Genomic DNA, 14160 nt, shown 5'->3' on the forward strand with positions numbered 1-14160 from the left:
GGTGCTGTTGTCCTGGAATAGGAAGCTGCTGAAGCGTTTGAATTCCGTGGAGGCTTCTGCAGGGTCTCGGGGCTTGGCACCCAGGCTGGGCAGTGGCTGCAGAGCTCCCGGAGGCCAAATCAAGGACAACGAGTAGATCTCCGTCACCAAGCGGGGTCATCTGGTCAAGGACATGAAGATCAAGTTGTTGGAGGAGGTCCATCTCTTCTTGACCATTAAAGAATCGGAAATCATTGATTTTTTTTTCCCCTGGGGCTATCCCTCAAGGATAAAGTTTTAAAGATTATGCCCAGTACAAAAGCAGGTCTGTACTAGCCAGCTGGCCAGGTTCAAGGCATTCGTGGCCCCTGGAGATTACACCAGGTATGTTGGTCTGGGTGTTAAATGCTCCAAGGAGGAAGCCACTCCCACCAGGGGGCTATTCATCCTGGCTAAGTTCTTCATCATCCTGGTGCCGTGAGGGTACTGGAGGAACAAGCCACACACTGTCCCTTGCAAGGTGACCAGCCACTGTGGATTTGAAGATGGGACCTCTAAGGAAATAATTAAGTTTTTAGCAGTCCTGGAGCTGGGGGGCTTGAATCTTAAAGAACTGGCATCCTTGTAAGAAGAAACACTGACAAGCATACCCACTCCCTTCACCCTTGGGCAAACACGCAGGAAAAACCAAAGGTGCAAACAGCCAGGAGGTGCCCACCTGGAGGTCAGAAAGCAGACCCTTAACAGAAACTCAGCAAGAACCTTGATGTTGAACTTTTTCTGCCTTCAGAACTGTGAGAAAATAAATCTCTACAGCTTATGTTGCCCAGCCTATGTTACTTTTGGCTAGGAAGAACTCAATTATGAAAGATTTTTTTTCCCCAAGCAAAAAGGCCTTTTATGGACATTATTTGCTTTCTAGTACTTTCCCAAATTTATCTTTTCTCAGTGAACATCACATTAAAGAATACTGAAAATCAACCAGTAAACATAGAAACATTTTTTAACTTTCACATTCTGTCTGAAAATTTCTAGAAAATGCTTTATCTCCCCTTTCCTTACTATAGATTATGTATTTTATATCAGCTCTTAATTACAGTGATTTGTTTTAAAGTAAAATATAAACATTTACAGTTGTCAAATGAGAGAATAATTGTTATTTTGATAAATAAACACATTTGTCCAAAAGGATGTAGGAAGGGGAACAAATTACTTCTGATAACTTTTAGGGCTCTGTGTGGTCATTTCTCCCATCACTAAAAGAATCTTTAAAGGTTAGGAAAATAGACATTTCCTTTATCATTCATAATCTAACTCATGTGATAACAGGATGGAAAGGATTAGGAGTGCTGAAATAGCTGAGGACTTGGGGGCCCCTTTTGTAGCTCTATCTTGCTCTCTCTCTTTTTTTAAAGATTTATTTATCTATGCATACAAGAACTGGGGTACAGACCAGAGGTGGGGGAGGTGAGAGGGTACACCAGAGATAGAGGGGAACAGAACAGGCAGATGGATTAAAATACACTGCTGAGGGGAGCAGTGGGCAAGTCAGGAGAGGTCAGCCATTCCATGTGGGTCACTTCCCTGGTGGGAGATCAAACTCCCTGTCAGAGGATTGAACTCATGCTACAGTGGACTCGGATAGCTTCAGAGTGCTTTAACCTGTTGCACCACCAGGCCCTGTATCTCTATCTCTTTAATTAAGTTCTTAGAACCAGTTTCCTGCATTTGTTGAATCAGAGGACAAAACTAGAAACTATACTCTGACTAAACTGAGCAAATATATTAGACCCCTCCCAAATACTGTTATTTTTCTGTTTTTGAAAACACTCAGGGATAAGGACTTTGACCAGAGATAACAAACTAGGCATGAGAACTGCTGTCACTTTCACTACAAACACTTATCTGCTGAGCTCCATAAAATGAACCCATTTCAGGGTGAAAAGGAAGTAAGAGCTAGCATTTCATCATCAAAACCAGTATGTCTTGCCAACAAACAAACAAAAAGTTTTGTTCTGCTTCTTTCAGGCATGGAAAAAACATGACTCAGCCCTTTCAGCACAGAGTGGCAGGACTGCTCTTGGCCAGCAGATGGTCAATGAGGGAGCCACACAGTTAGGACACCAGAGGCTTGCAGAGGTAGTGGTGCACAGAACCAGGTCAGATACCAGGGAGGCCCTGATAGAAAAGGGGAGGAAATTTTCTGGGTCCTAGAAGAGGGGGTTAAGAAGTCTTTAATTTTTCTTGATTGCATAGCAGTTTTTTCTAAAATATAAAAAGCTCCCCAAGTCATGAAGTTAATTATAAATATGTGTGTGTGTGTGTGTGTAAATTTTAACTTACATTTATAAGTTAAAAGTGGCTCAAAATTTGGCTTGCTTAAACTGCTAAAAATGGAGCTTTCATACGACCGAGCAATTCCATTGCTTGGTATCTACCCAAAAGACACAAAAATTATGATTCTAAAAGACACCTGCACCCCCATGTTTATTGCTGCTTTACTTACAATTGGAAAGACATGGAATTAACCCAAATGCCCAAAAGTAGATGACTGGATTAAAAAGATGTGGTACATATATACAATGGACTATTACTCAGCGATCAAGACAGAAAAACACCAGCACTATGGATGAAGCTGGAAGGGATCATGCTTAGTGAAGTAAGCCAGAAAGAAAAAAGAAAAATAGCAGATGGTTTCACTCCTAGCAAAAGCATAAAGGAACCGGGGGAGGGGGGAATGTGGAGGGGGGGAGAAGAAAAATAATAATGAACAATTATATACCAGAGATATTTTACAGGGGTGGAGTAGGGAATGGGATCAAAAGTGTGGGGGAGGGGATGGGAGTGATGGCACACCGGTGAACTGGTGATGGTTAAGTCCATGGGGATTACAACTGAGATGGAAAAAGGCACAAAATGGTGTAAAAATAAACTATTATAATAAAAACCCAAAGCAAAAACTTGACTTGCTTAACCTGCTGGGAAAATGTGAGTGGACTGACATTTGAGTAGGCCAGATGCGCTGAGGGCAGGGTGTGTGACACACCGCTCTCCACTCTGGACATGTGACTGGTAGTGAGCGTGTGAGAACATGCCTTCAAATGTAAGAGGCACACTGCCTTGTTTAGCTCCACTTGAATGTGAAGACATAATGTGGAGCGGTCATGACCCCTCACCCACTCTCCTCCACTGGTGACACTGTACATACGCACAGCACAGCACCACTGCAGGGACACCGCTGTTGAAAGTCATGGGACAGGGCAGCCATGTGGCCATGTGGCCAGGGAAATTCCTTCAGTCCTAGAGCCACTCCCACCTCCTCCCCAATCCTGGCAACCACTAGTCAGCTCTCCATGTCTGTAAGACATGTCATTTCAAGAATATTCTATAAATGGAATCATACCGAATGTTACCTTTTGGCATGGACCTCTTTCATTCATTGTAATTATTTGGACATTCATCCAGGTTGTTGTGTATCAATAGTGCATTCCTTTTGGTGTATAGTACTTTTCCACAATTGTGGAAGACATCTGGGTTGTTTCCATTTTGAGCTATTTCAAATAAAGCTGTTATGAACATTTGTATGCAGATCTGAAGTGAACATAAGCCATCATTTCTGAGGGGTAAATGCCTGGGAGTGGGATTGCTGGGTCATTTGGTAATTGCATGTTCATTTTGTTAAGAAATTGCTGAGGGCCCTCCCTGGTGGCACAGAGGGTTGAAGCATAGCACTAAGAAGTTAAAGCCCCTTCCCCATGAGTTCCATCCCCGCCTGCCCGGGAGGTGACCACATGGCGCGGCAGACCTCTCCTGACCCGCCCGCTGCTCCCCTCAGCAGTGTACTTCGTGGATCTGCCTGTTCTGCTCCCCACTCTGTCTCTGGTGAATCCTCTCACTGCCCCTGAGCCTCTGGCCTGTACCCCAGTTCTGTATGCATAAATAAATAAATCTTTACAAAAAAAAAAAAAGAAACTGCTGACTGTTTTTCAGACTGGCTGGAATGGCTACTGGTTTACGTTCCAACAACAGTACTTGAGTGATCAGGTTTCCCCCCATCCTCATCAGCACTGGGTGTTTCCATTTGTTTTTTGTTTTTTTAATTTTAATCCTTTTGATAGGTATAGAGTGATATAATATTGTGATTTAAATTTTTATTTTCCTGATGACTTATTATACTGACTATCACTTGCCAATATATATCCTCTTTGGCAAAATGTCTTTTTATATCTTTTTCTACTTTTAGTTAGATTGCTTTTTACTGTTGAGTTTCCATATGTATGTTTGAGATACAAGTCCTGTTTTGTATATGTGGTTTGTGAGCATTTTCTCTGAGTCTATTGTTAATTTTTTCATCTCCTTAACATGGGGTTTTGCAAAGCCAAAGGAAATATTTTGTTATTGATGAAATACAATCTATCAGTATTTTTTCCTTTATGTACCATCTAGACATTGTCAAGTCAAAGAAATCTCTGCTAAGCCCTAGATCCTGAAGATTTTCTGGATTTTTTAAAAAAAGATTTATTTATTTATGCATACAACGGAGGTACAGGTCAGAGGTGCGGGTATGGTGAGAGGATTCACCAGAGACAAAGTGGGAGCAGAACAAGCAGATATACTTGAAACACACCACTAAAGAGAGCAGGGGGTGGGTCAGGAGAGGTCTGCCATGCAATGTTGGTCACCTCCCTGGCCAGGAATCGAACTTGTGCTGCAGTGGCTGTGGATAATTTCATAGTGCTATAATGGCTATGGATAGCTCCCTACCAGGGAGGGCCGTGAACATTTTTTATGAAATAATTTTTTAGTATTTCCTAACCCCTAAAATAAGCTACTGAACCATATTAAATAGGAATGTAGGGAAACCTGTTTTGTGTTTTACCTTTATATCTGTTACATCCACCTGGACATAACATAGGCTGGCTTCATTGCTTTATTCTTTGGTTTCAAATTGGTAGAGCTATTTTAGTTCCTTTGTCTATTTATATAAATTCTAAAAGGCTTTGCAACTATAAAGTATGTTCCTGGCATTTTGGTAGGAAATGTATTAAATATGAATATCTATTCTATCAATGTGAGAAGAATTGGTCTTTCAATGCATAAATACTCCACATTTCTCTATTTACTTAAATTTTCTTTCACTGGCATTTTTGCCATTTTCAGCATACAATCCTATACCTGTGTTTTTGATTTACATTTCACTGTTTAATTTTTTTAATGTTTAAAATTACATTTTATTTTTAATTTTGGTCTATTCATTCATATATATATATATATATATATATATCCATCATTAATTGTGTATGTTTATTGTGTATCTCACAATATACTAATTCACTGTGCTCTCACCTGATAGGTCTAAGGTTTCTATAGTAGATTTCTAAGGACTTCCTATGTAGGCAATCATGTCATCTGCAAATAGGGCCCATTTTCTTTATTTCTATCTTACAGGTATGCCTTTTCTTTTCTTAGTAATGACTATAGATTTTCAGCACCATAACAAGTCAGATGATAGCAGACCTTGCCTTCTTCCTGGTCTTAGAAGGAAGGCATTAACTTTTACTAATATTGATATTGCTAGCTATATGTTTTTGTGGATGTATTTTATTAAACTGAGGATGATCTCCTTTATTCCTATTTTGATAATAACTCTTTTTAAAATCATAAATGGGTGTTAATTTTGTCTAATTTTTTTCCTGCAACATTGATGATCACGTAACTTCCTCTTTAACCTGTTAATATGATAGATCATATTGTAGAATAAACTTGATCTTTGTATGGCGTTATCTTTATAATTGCTGAGTTCTATTTGCCATTTTATTGTAAATTTTTGTGCCTATGTTTATGAGGATATGGGTTTGTAGTTTCTTCTTTATTTGTACTATCTCTGTTTTTGGTTTTGGTATCAGGGAAATATTTTACAATATGAATTCAGAAATACTCTACTCTTGTGTTTCCTCAAAGAGATTACGTAGCATTGGAGTTAATTCTTAAAATGTTTGGCAGAATGCTGCAGTGAAATTATCTGGGCATGGAGATTTTAATATTTTGGCAAAGTATTTGCATTCTACATAAGTTTAGGAGTTCTCTAGTAGATTCTTTGGGACTTCCTATAGCTAGCTGGTGGGGCCCTCCCTGGTGGTGCAATGGATTAAATCACAGCTCTATGTGTAGTCACTACAGCACGAGTTTGATCCCTGGCCAGGGAGGTGACCCACGTGGCTTGGCAGACCTCTTCTGTCTAACCTGCTGCTCCTCTCAACAGTGTATTCAGTCAATCCACATGCTTTGCTTCTGCTGAATCCTCTCATCACCCCTGCACCTTTGGCCTGTACCCCAGTTCTGTATGCATAAATAAATAAATCCTAGAAAAAAAATTAATTTCTGAGTCACTCTAAGGAGGGCAAAGCTATGATAGGGAGCAGGGAAAAGTTATACAGAAAAAATTGATGACATGTGGCTAGAAGAAGAATTGACAAGGAGGGGGTGTTGGAAAAGATACTTGATCTATTCTCTCCCCACCACCTTACACAAATATTATCAGACATGCTGAGAAGTTGATTGAATAGTATCAGCAATATCCATATGGCCACCACTCACATTCAACTCTTTTTATTATATAGTCTTTGAGTAGTTTTTATTTACCACTATGCATATTCTCTTCAAGTAATAAAACCACACAAGTGAAATTTCATAGTCCAGACTTTGTGTGGACAGATGTAGCTTCTACCCTGTACATGTTGACAGGTTAACTCATTGTTAAGCCGGGCTTCATGCTAACTTCCTGCTGAATTTGTCTTACCTACAAACTTAGCTTATTTGGCTAAAGCCTTGATATCTTTTGCCATTCTCTAACCTCCAAATCCCACCACCCCACTCCATGGTATTTCTTCTGCTTATTTTTTGCTTGAGAGCTATGCTGGTGCCTTCCTAAAATGTTGAATACCGTCCTGTTTATTGTTGCTACCACACCTTATCTTGCTGCACTCTTCTCACAACTGAGTTTTTACGTAGGTCAATTCTGAACGTGGCAGATTAGATTGTGGGCCAACCTCACCCTTTGCAATGGCACGCTCTTCTTAGACACTGCTTCCTCCTTCCCGAGGCCCAGGACTGTGACCCCAATATGTAGAAACTGAGCCAGCATGGGTTGGCTAAGGCAAAGTCTTCTCATTCCTCTAAGTTGATGTAAGTCTTATGAATAAATGACCCTTGCCCCATTTCTTAGAACTGTAGTAATTTCAAAATACCTTATTTTTCTTACCAAATTTTAATTTCTAAGTGGCACAAACAATTTCTTACATGTGCCACATGTGAAAATGTGAAAAAGTATTGGTATATTTCCTGAATTTATTAAATGAATTTACTGATAGAACTAAATAAAGGAATAATTGTGGGAGAGAGAAGGTAGAAAGATTTAAAGGAGTTATGGTAATCTGAATTTAAAGTAGGGGATGGTCATAATGAGGAGGAGAGCAGGACAGGAGAAACTACCTACAGACATAAGGACATACATGCTTCTCAGCACAGCTGTGCTTTGTGGCAACTAGCAGTTATGCCTGGATGGGCATGATAGGAAGGTCAGGTTCTGTCAGGTGGATGACACAACAGGATGGAGGGAATATTTTCAGGAGGGCTTTAGGTTATAGATGAATATTCTATGGTGACTCATTTCTTTGATGGAAATATGTAATATGGCAATATAGGCTATATAATAAATAATAATAATATCTCATCTTGACTCTTCCTCCTTTGTCCCAAATTTTATCTTTTGGTTCCTTCTGGGCTAGGAGAATGTCCTTTTCTCATATTGGCTTGGAAGTTGGGAAACATCAACTTTTAGTTTTGCAAAAATAACTCAGTTTTTTAGGGCTCTCCCTGGTGGCACAATGGGTTTAAGGCACAGCAGTATGAAGCCACTGTGGCACAAGTTCGATCCCCAGCCAAGGAGGTGACCCACATGGTGTGGTAGACTTCTTCTGACCTGCCCAATGCTCCTCTCAACTCCCTACTCTGTTACTGGTGAATCCTCTCACCTATACTGCTGGCCTATAGCCCAGTTCTTGTGTACATAAATAAATATTTTTTTTTAAACTCAGTTTTTTAAGTAAGAAATTGTTAGGCAGTAAGCATTCACAAATATTTCTAAAAGTAATATTTAGTTCCAGAACTAAACATGGAAAATCAGATGAGGCAGGCCTTAAAGTAACACCATTGCTCATTATGAGATTCCTTCCTGGAAATCAAATAGTTCCAGCAAGATAGATTTATTGGCCAGTGCCACTATTCTTTCCACATCAGGTAGGTTCAAGAATGTTTTTACTTAGAAAAGGACTGGGAAATCTGACAGTAAGTACAAAGTCTCTATTATTTTCAAGGTGTTTGTTATGTGCCTTTTGCAGAAGTCCAAAGGAAAAACAAAAAAAAAACCCTGTATTATATTTCTTGATGAGAAAACTCTCTTCCTAGGCTATTGCCTGATGTCTGAAATAATCTTCAATTGCATATTCTCCAATTTCTTTTCTAATCTTCAAATAAAATAAGCAGATTCAATTCTCCTGGCAAGTCAACACAATAGCCATCAAAACCCAGGGGTTTGGTTGTGCAGTCTTGGACTGATGGTCACCAAAGCCTGGTCTCTAGTTGCCATGACCTCCAGTCTGCCTCCTTGGAGGGCAAATTAGTCCCACTCACACTACCTGTGTTCCTTTGAGCTGCAGTGTTCCATGAATGTGAGTTTGAAGAACATATTTTAACACAAACAAGCCTCATCCACCTGACTGCTGAGAAGATTCACACTTGTGGTAGTGTCAAGGGTCACTTTGGTGGGTTGTGCCAGTCAGAATGGGTCTCAGAAGGCCCCATGAAGCCTCACAACTTTTTGAAGTCTGAAGGACTAATGGGTGATTTCCCTAGAAAAATGCCTATAAATTTTGGTCATTAGGGAGACACAGGCCCTTCATATCAGGAACCTTGGTATGAATCCCATGAGCCTGTACCGTGGTTTCTCTCTTTTTTTTTAATTTTAAAGATTTATTTATTTGTGCATACAGTACTTGGGTACAGGTCAGAGTGTAGGGGAGGTGAGAGGCTTCAGCAGAAGCAGAGTGGGGAGCAGAACAGGCAGATTGACGGAAGTACATTGCTCAGGGGAGCAGTGAGCAAGACAGGAGAGGTCTCCCGCACCAGGTGGATCACCTCCGGGGCTGGGGATCAAACTTGCACTGCAGTGGCTGCAGCCAGCTTCAAAGTGCTGGGCTTTCACCTGCCGCAACACCAGGGAGGGCCCCGTAATGTGGCTTCTCTTAATTAAAATGGTCCTTGACAATGTGAGCACCGGATGCCCACTCAGTAATAGCACAGCAACATAAGGTACTTCATTTGTCACCCTTGTCCAAATAACATTCATAATCGCAGAAATAGTTTCCATTTCCCCTCATTCATTCATTGAATTTCATGAGCTTTAAGTTACATACCGGAGTGGGGAGCACCTGGCCCTTGGCTGCCATGATTTATGCTGGGAAATCTCAGAACTGTGGTTGGTACTGGCAGTGCCCACTGAGGCTTCAAGCACAGCGGAGTCTGAAATGGCCCTGCTTCTTTTTCCACTCTCATCAACTCCACTTACAGTAAACCTTTTCTATGCTTCTTCTGCCACGCTTCCTCCTGCTAAGGGCATTGAGGTATACTTTTCTGTCCCTTTTCACACAGCTAAAACCAGGGTGCCAGAGCTTACTGACTGACAGGAAGATAAATAGGGATGAGGTAGAGAATAACTGGCCCCAAGATGGGATGGCCAAGAAAGACTTCTCCAAGATAGTAACACTTATGTTGCAACTAAAAGAGTTTCAGGCCAAAGACTCAGTATGTTAAAAGGCCCTGAGTAAAAAAGGCTACACTAGCTCTTAGTCAGCCCTCTATTTTAATAGTGCACCACAGAAATGGACTTGTCAGCAGCATTCATTTCCCACCGCTGTGGAAGCTGCAAGTCCAAGTTCAAGGCACCCACAGATTGTCTGGTGAGGCCTACTGGTTCTTAGATGGTATCTTCTCATTGTGTCCTCACAAGGGGTGTAGGTCTCCTTATAAGGACATTAATCTTATTATAGGGCTCTACCTCCTCACCTCATCTCCTCCAGAAGTTCTATGTCCTAACACGATCATCTTGGGGCTTAAGCCTTAACATATTGAATTTGGGGGCACAAACATCAGCCCACAGCACTAACTGAAGTTTTTTTTTTTTTTTCCTAAAGATTTATTTATTTATGCATATGGGGGGGGAAGTGTATGAAAGGATTCACCAGAGACAGTGCAGAGCAGAAAGGGTGGATCTCCTGAAATACACTGCTGAGGGGAGCAATGGGTAAGACAGAAAAGTTCTGTTGCACTGTAGGTCACCTCCCTGACTGGGGATGGAACTCGTGATGCAGTGGCTGCTGACAGCTTCATAGTGCTGAGCTTTAACTTGTTGTGCCATCAGGGAGATCCATTAGCTAAAGTTTTGAATGAGGAGCTGTGAATAGATGTCATACAAGGCTTTCATGTCTCATGATAAAAAACTTGGAGTTTATTCTGTATCCAACAGGAAATAGCCAGCATTTAATCAGGAGAGTGAAATCGTCTGATTGGGATTTAAGAATATTATTACTTCACATTTCTTCAGCACAGAAAAGGAATTGGTTTAGAGCAGTGGTTTCAATCCATGACAACTCTGATTCCAGAAGATATTTGGTTATGTCTGGAGAGGTTCCTGATTATCACGATTGGCCAGGGCAGGATATAGGGAGAGAGTGGCAGGCATCGAGTGGGTAGAGGTCAAAAATGCTGCCCAGCACCTTATAGTGCAGGAGGACAAGGAATTATCACTCTGTATTATCAACACTGCCGCTGCTAGGAACCCAGGGAGGCGGCAGCAGAGCTACCACAGCTGCCCACTTCCACTGAGCCAGCGGCCCTGGGGCAAAGTGGCAGAGAGCTTCCAAGTGCATCCTGAAGCTGGCAGCAGGACTTGCTGATGCTTCTCACATAGGAAGGAGGCAGAGCCCAGGTGCCCAGGAGCCCCACTGACAGTGCTTTATTTAGATGAAGAAAAGTGGGGACTGTGACAGAGGGAATCTGAGGTTTCTGTTTGGGTTTGTTAGGTTCAAGATAAGCCTCAGACATTCCAAGTACTGATGTAAAGCTGTCAGGAGCTCAAAGAAAATGTCAAAAATGCATGTAAAAATGTTGAAATCTTCAGTATATACATGGTCTTGGGATTATCAGAACTGATGTGAGTAGGCAGATAAGTCCAGGAAGACTCAGGATAAAACCCTGAGGTACTCCAATATCTGCTCATTAATATTCATTCAGTATTCCTTTTTTGCCCTGGTAATAACCAGAAAAACTCTTCAAAATCTGAAATCTTCAATGTTGTCAAAAATTACATTTTCTACAATTCTATATATATTTTTTAAAGATTATTTTATTTATTTAAGCATACAAGAACTGGGGTGTTGGCCAAGGGTGTGGGTGTCGGGGGGGGGGTGAGATGACTCATCACAGTGTGGGAAGCACAAAAGACAGACTGACTGAAGTATCCTGCTGAGATGAACAGTGGGGGAGACAGGAGAGGTCTGCTGGGCCATGTGGGTCACCCCTAGCCAGGGGATAGAACTCATGCTGCAGTGGCTGCCAAAGTTTGATAGCTTTGAGACTTTAACCCCTGAACCATCAGGGAAGCCCATAATTTTATTTTGACTTATTGTTTTAAGTAAAAGTAAACTTTTATTGAAATCAAAATAGTTGTGCTATTTAATTGTATGGGATTCAATGAAATGAAAATAAGATAACTGTTTTCATTAACAAATGAAAATAAGATAATGTTTGGAATCATATTAAATGAATCTAGATTAGAAAAAGATCTACTTAGGTATGATAATGCCATAAATTAAATCTGATCCATGGTGATATCAATTAAATGATGAATCAGGATGGAAAGAGAGAAAGCAAAAGTAATTTTATGTAGCAATAACCTGGTGCAGATATGTTTTTCCAGGTGCAGGTGTTCAGATCCAGCTGTTGTGACAGTTGCACTAACCCTTCAAGTGACTTCTCATTATTGAACAAGAGCGATCTTCTTCCTGAGTGGCCTGGTGACCTGGGGGGCTCCCTGGTACTTCTGGACCTCTGTGGGTTGTGGTGGAGCCGTAGGTATTCAGAAAGCTGCCCTTTAGACAGATGAAAGTATGTTGGATGCAAGCCAGTGCTTGTCTGACGTGGTCCTTCTCTTTCCTTAGCTGCGGATTCCACAGGGCTGCCACCATCTTTACTGAGTTTGACTTTCTCTGAAGACAATCATGTTTTGATAGAAGGTGTTTTTCTCCAGTTCTTGCTCCATGTTTTCACCGTCTTGTGGAGGGGAGCCCTGATTTCTAGTCACATTTGGGGTCTTTCCTCCAGACGATGAGGCAGCAGATTCCGTTCTCAGTTGACTTTCTCAGCAGCAGCCACAGACTCCTGATGAAACCCAGGCAGCAGCTGGCGTGCCAGCCGAAGCTTCTGAATCTCACTTCTGAGCTGAGAATTTCCAGATTCCAAAGATGCCTGCTCCGTTGGAGGTTTTTATGTGTCCAGTAAACTTCATTTGATTTTCTTCATTCAGTTTTCTGGGTAGTTCTCTTTTTTTCCTCCTGCTTGCCTCATGAAGGACACTTGTAAGTTCACACGACAAATGAGAAGCTTCAGGTGTTTTCTTTCCTTTTCCCAAGTGGACTCTTCCCAAGTCCACTGCCATGGACTCCTTGTTAAAGGATCAGACAGATGGGTGTTCCTCAGGATGAATTCAGCAGAGAATTTAATGGGGTTACTTTGCCCATCAGCACCTTCCCTGTCCCTGTGCACAAGCGCGCCCACCAATCTCCTTGTTTCTGCAATGCGGGCATTCTGCCACCATCCCTCCCTGTCCTGCAACGGTGATTCAAGACCTTGTTAAGATGATTGTTTTCATCCACACCATCTATTAATTTCTTCTGAAGAGTCATATTTGGGTCTGAGATGTTTTCAACATATTTTTCATATTGGTCACTTGGCATAAATGGGCTTCTAATGCGTGTCCAAGTGGTAAACCTTTAGCATCCACGAAGTGAAAGTTGGGGGACTAACTTTTCTGTCCTCTGTCAAGGAAGTGCACAGGTGACAGCCTGTTCAGATTTGCCTTAGGTGCCATGAAGTATGGGGCTTGCATTGTGGGAGACCCAGCTTCCACTGCAGGGGACTCCAGAGATTTGCATAGGCTTCAACCCAGGCCCAGCATCTTTTGACCAACTTTTTCCCTCTTCTTAACATCAGTCTCCTTTTTACCACAAAGCCACTAGTGCAGGAGCTCCCAGGGAAACCTAAGACTTATGTCAAGGCTTCTGACACTGCCTGCAGAGTGGCCTACAATAGCTCCATGATCTGCTGAGAAGACACGGAGGGTGGGAGAGCAGGGAGCAGCCTTCAGCCTTCCCTGGCTCCACAGGGTCCTGCAACTCTATCTTGAGCCACTGTCCTTGGGATCCACCCCTGAATCCGGTGGGAAACTTGTATCCCAGTGGAAATAAGTACCAGGCCACAGGGCATACCGTCATGAGGGAGGGGTGGAGAGGGTTCTAGAAAAGTGTTCTTTGATCCCTCTGCTTGCTACACAGATAAAGGTGATATTACCTGTGTAGTACATGTTGGGACATGGAGAAAGCTGAAGGTAGCCTGGAACTTGTGCCTGAACAGGCCCTACCTGGCAGTGTGGCAAACTTTATTTTGACTTTTAAATATTATCCTTTTTTTAAAATATTTATTTATTTATGCATACAGAACTGGATTAGAAGCAAGTGGTGCAGGGGCGGTGAGAGGATTCTCCAGAGACAGAGTGGGGAGAAGAACAGGCAGATCAATGAAGCACTGCTGAAGAGAGCAGCGGGCAGGTCAGGAGAGGTCTGCTGTGACATGTGGGTCACCTCCTGGGGTGGGGATCGAACTCATGCTGAAGTGGCTTTAGCTTCTTAGTGCTGTGCTTTAACCCGCTGCACCACCAGAGAGGGCCCTATTATCCTTCTTTTTAAAAGATATATTAACATCTTCCACCAAGTTTATGACTTTGGAAATAATGGCATTTTTTTGTTGTTGTTGTTGTTATCAGAAAAATCACTGGCTTGGGGCCTCGCT

This window comes from Condylura cristata, unplaced genomic scaffold (assembly GCF_000260355.1).
Source record: "Condylura cristata isolate star-nosed mole 26May11 unplaced genomic scaffold, ConCri1.0 scaffold00030, whole genome shotgun sequence".
Lineage (NCBI taxonomy): Eukaryota > Metazoa > Chordata > Mammalia > Eulipotyphla > Talpidae > Condylura > Condylura cristata.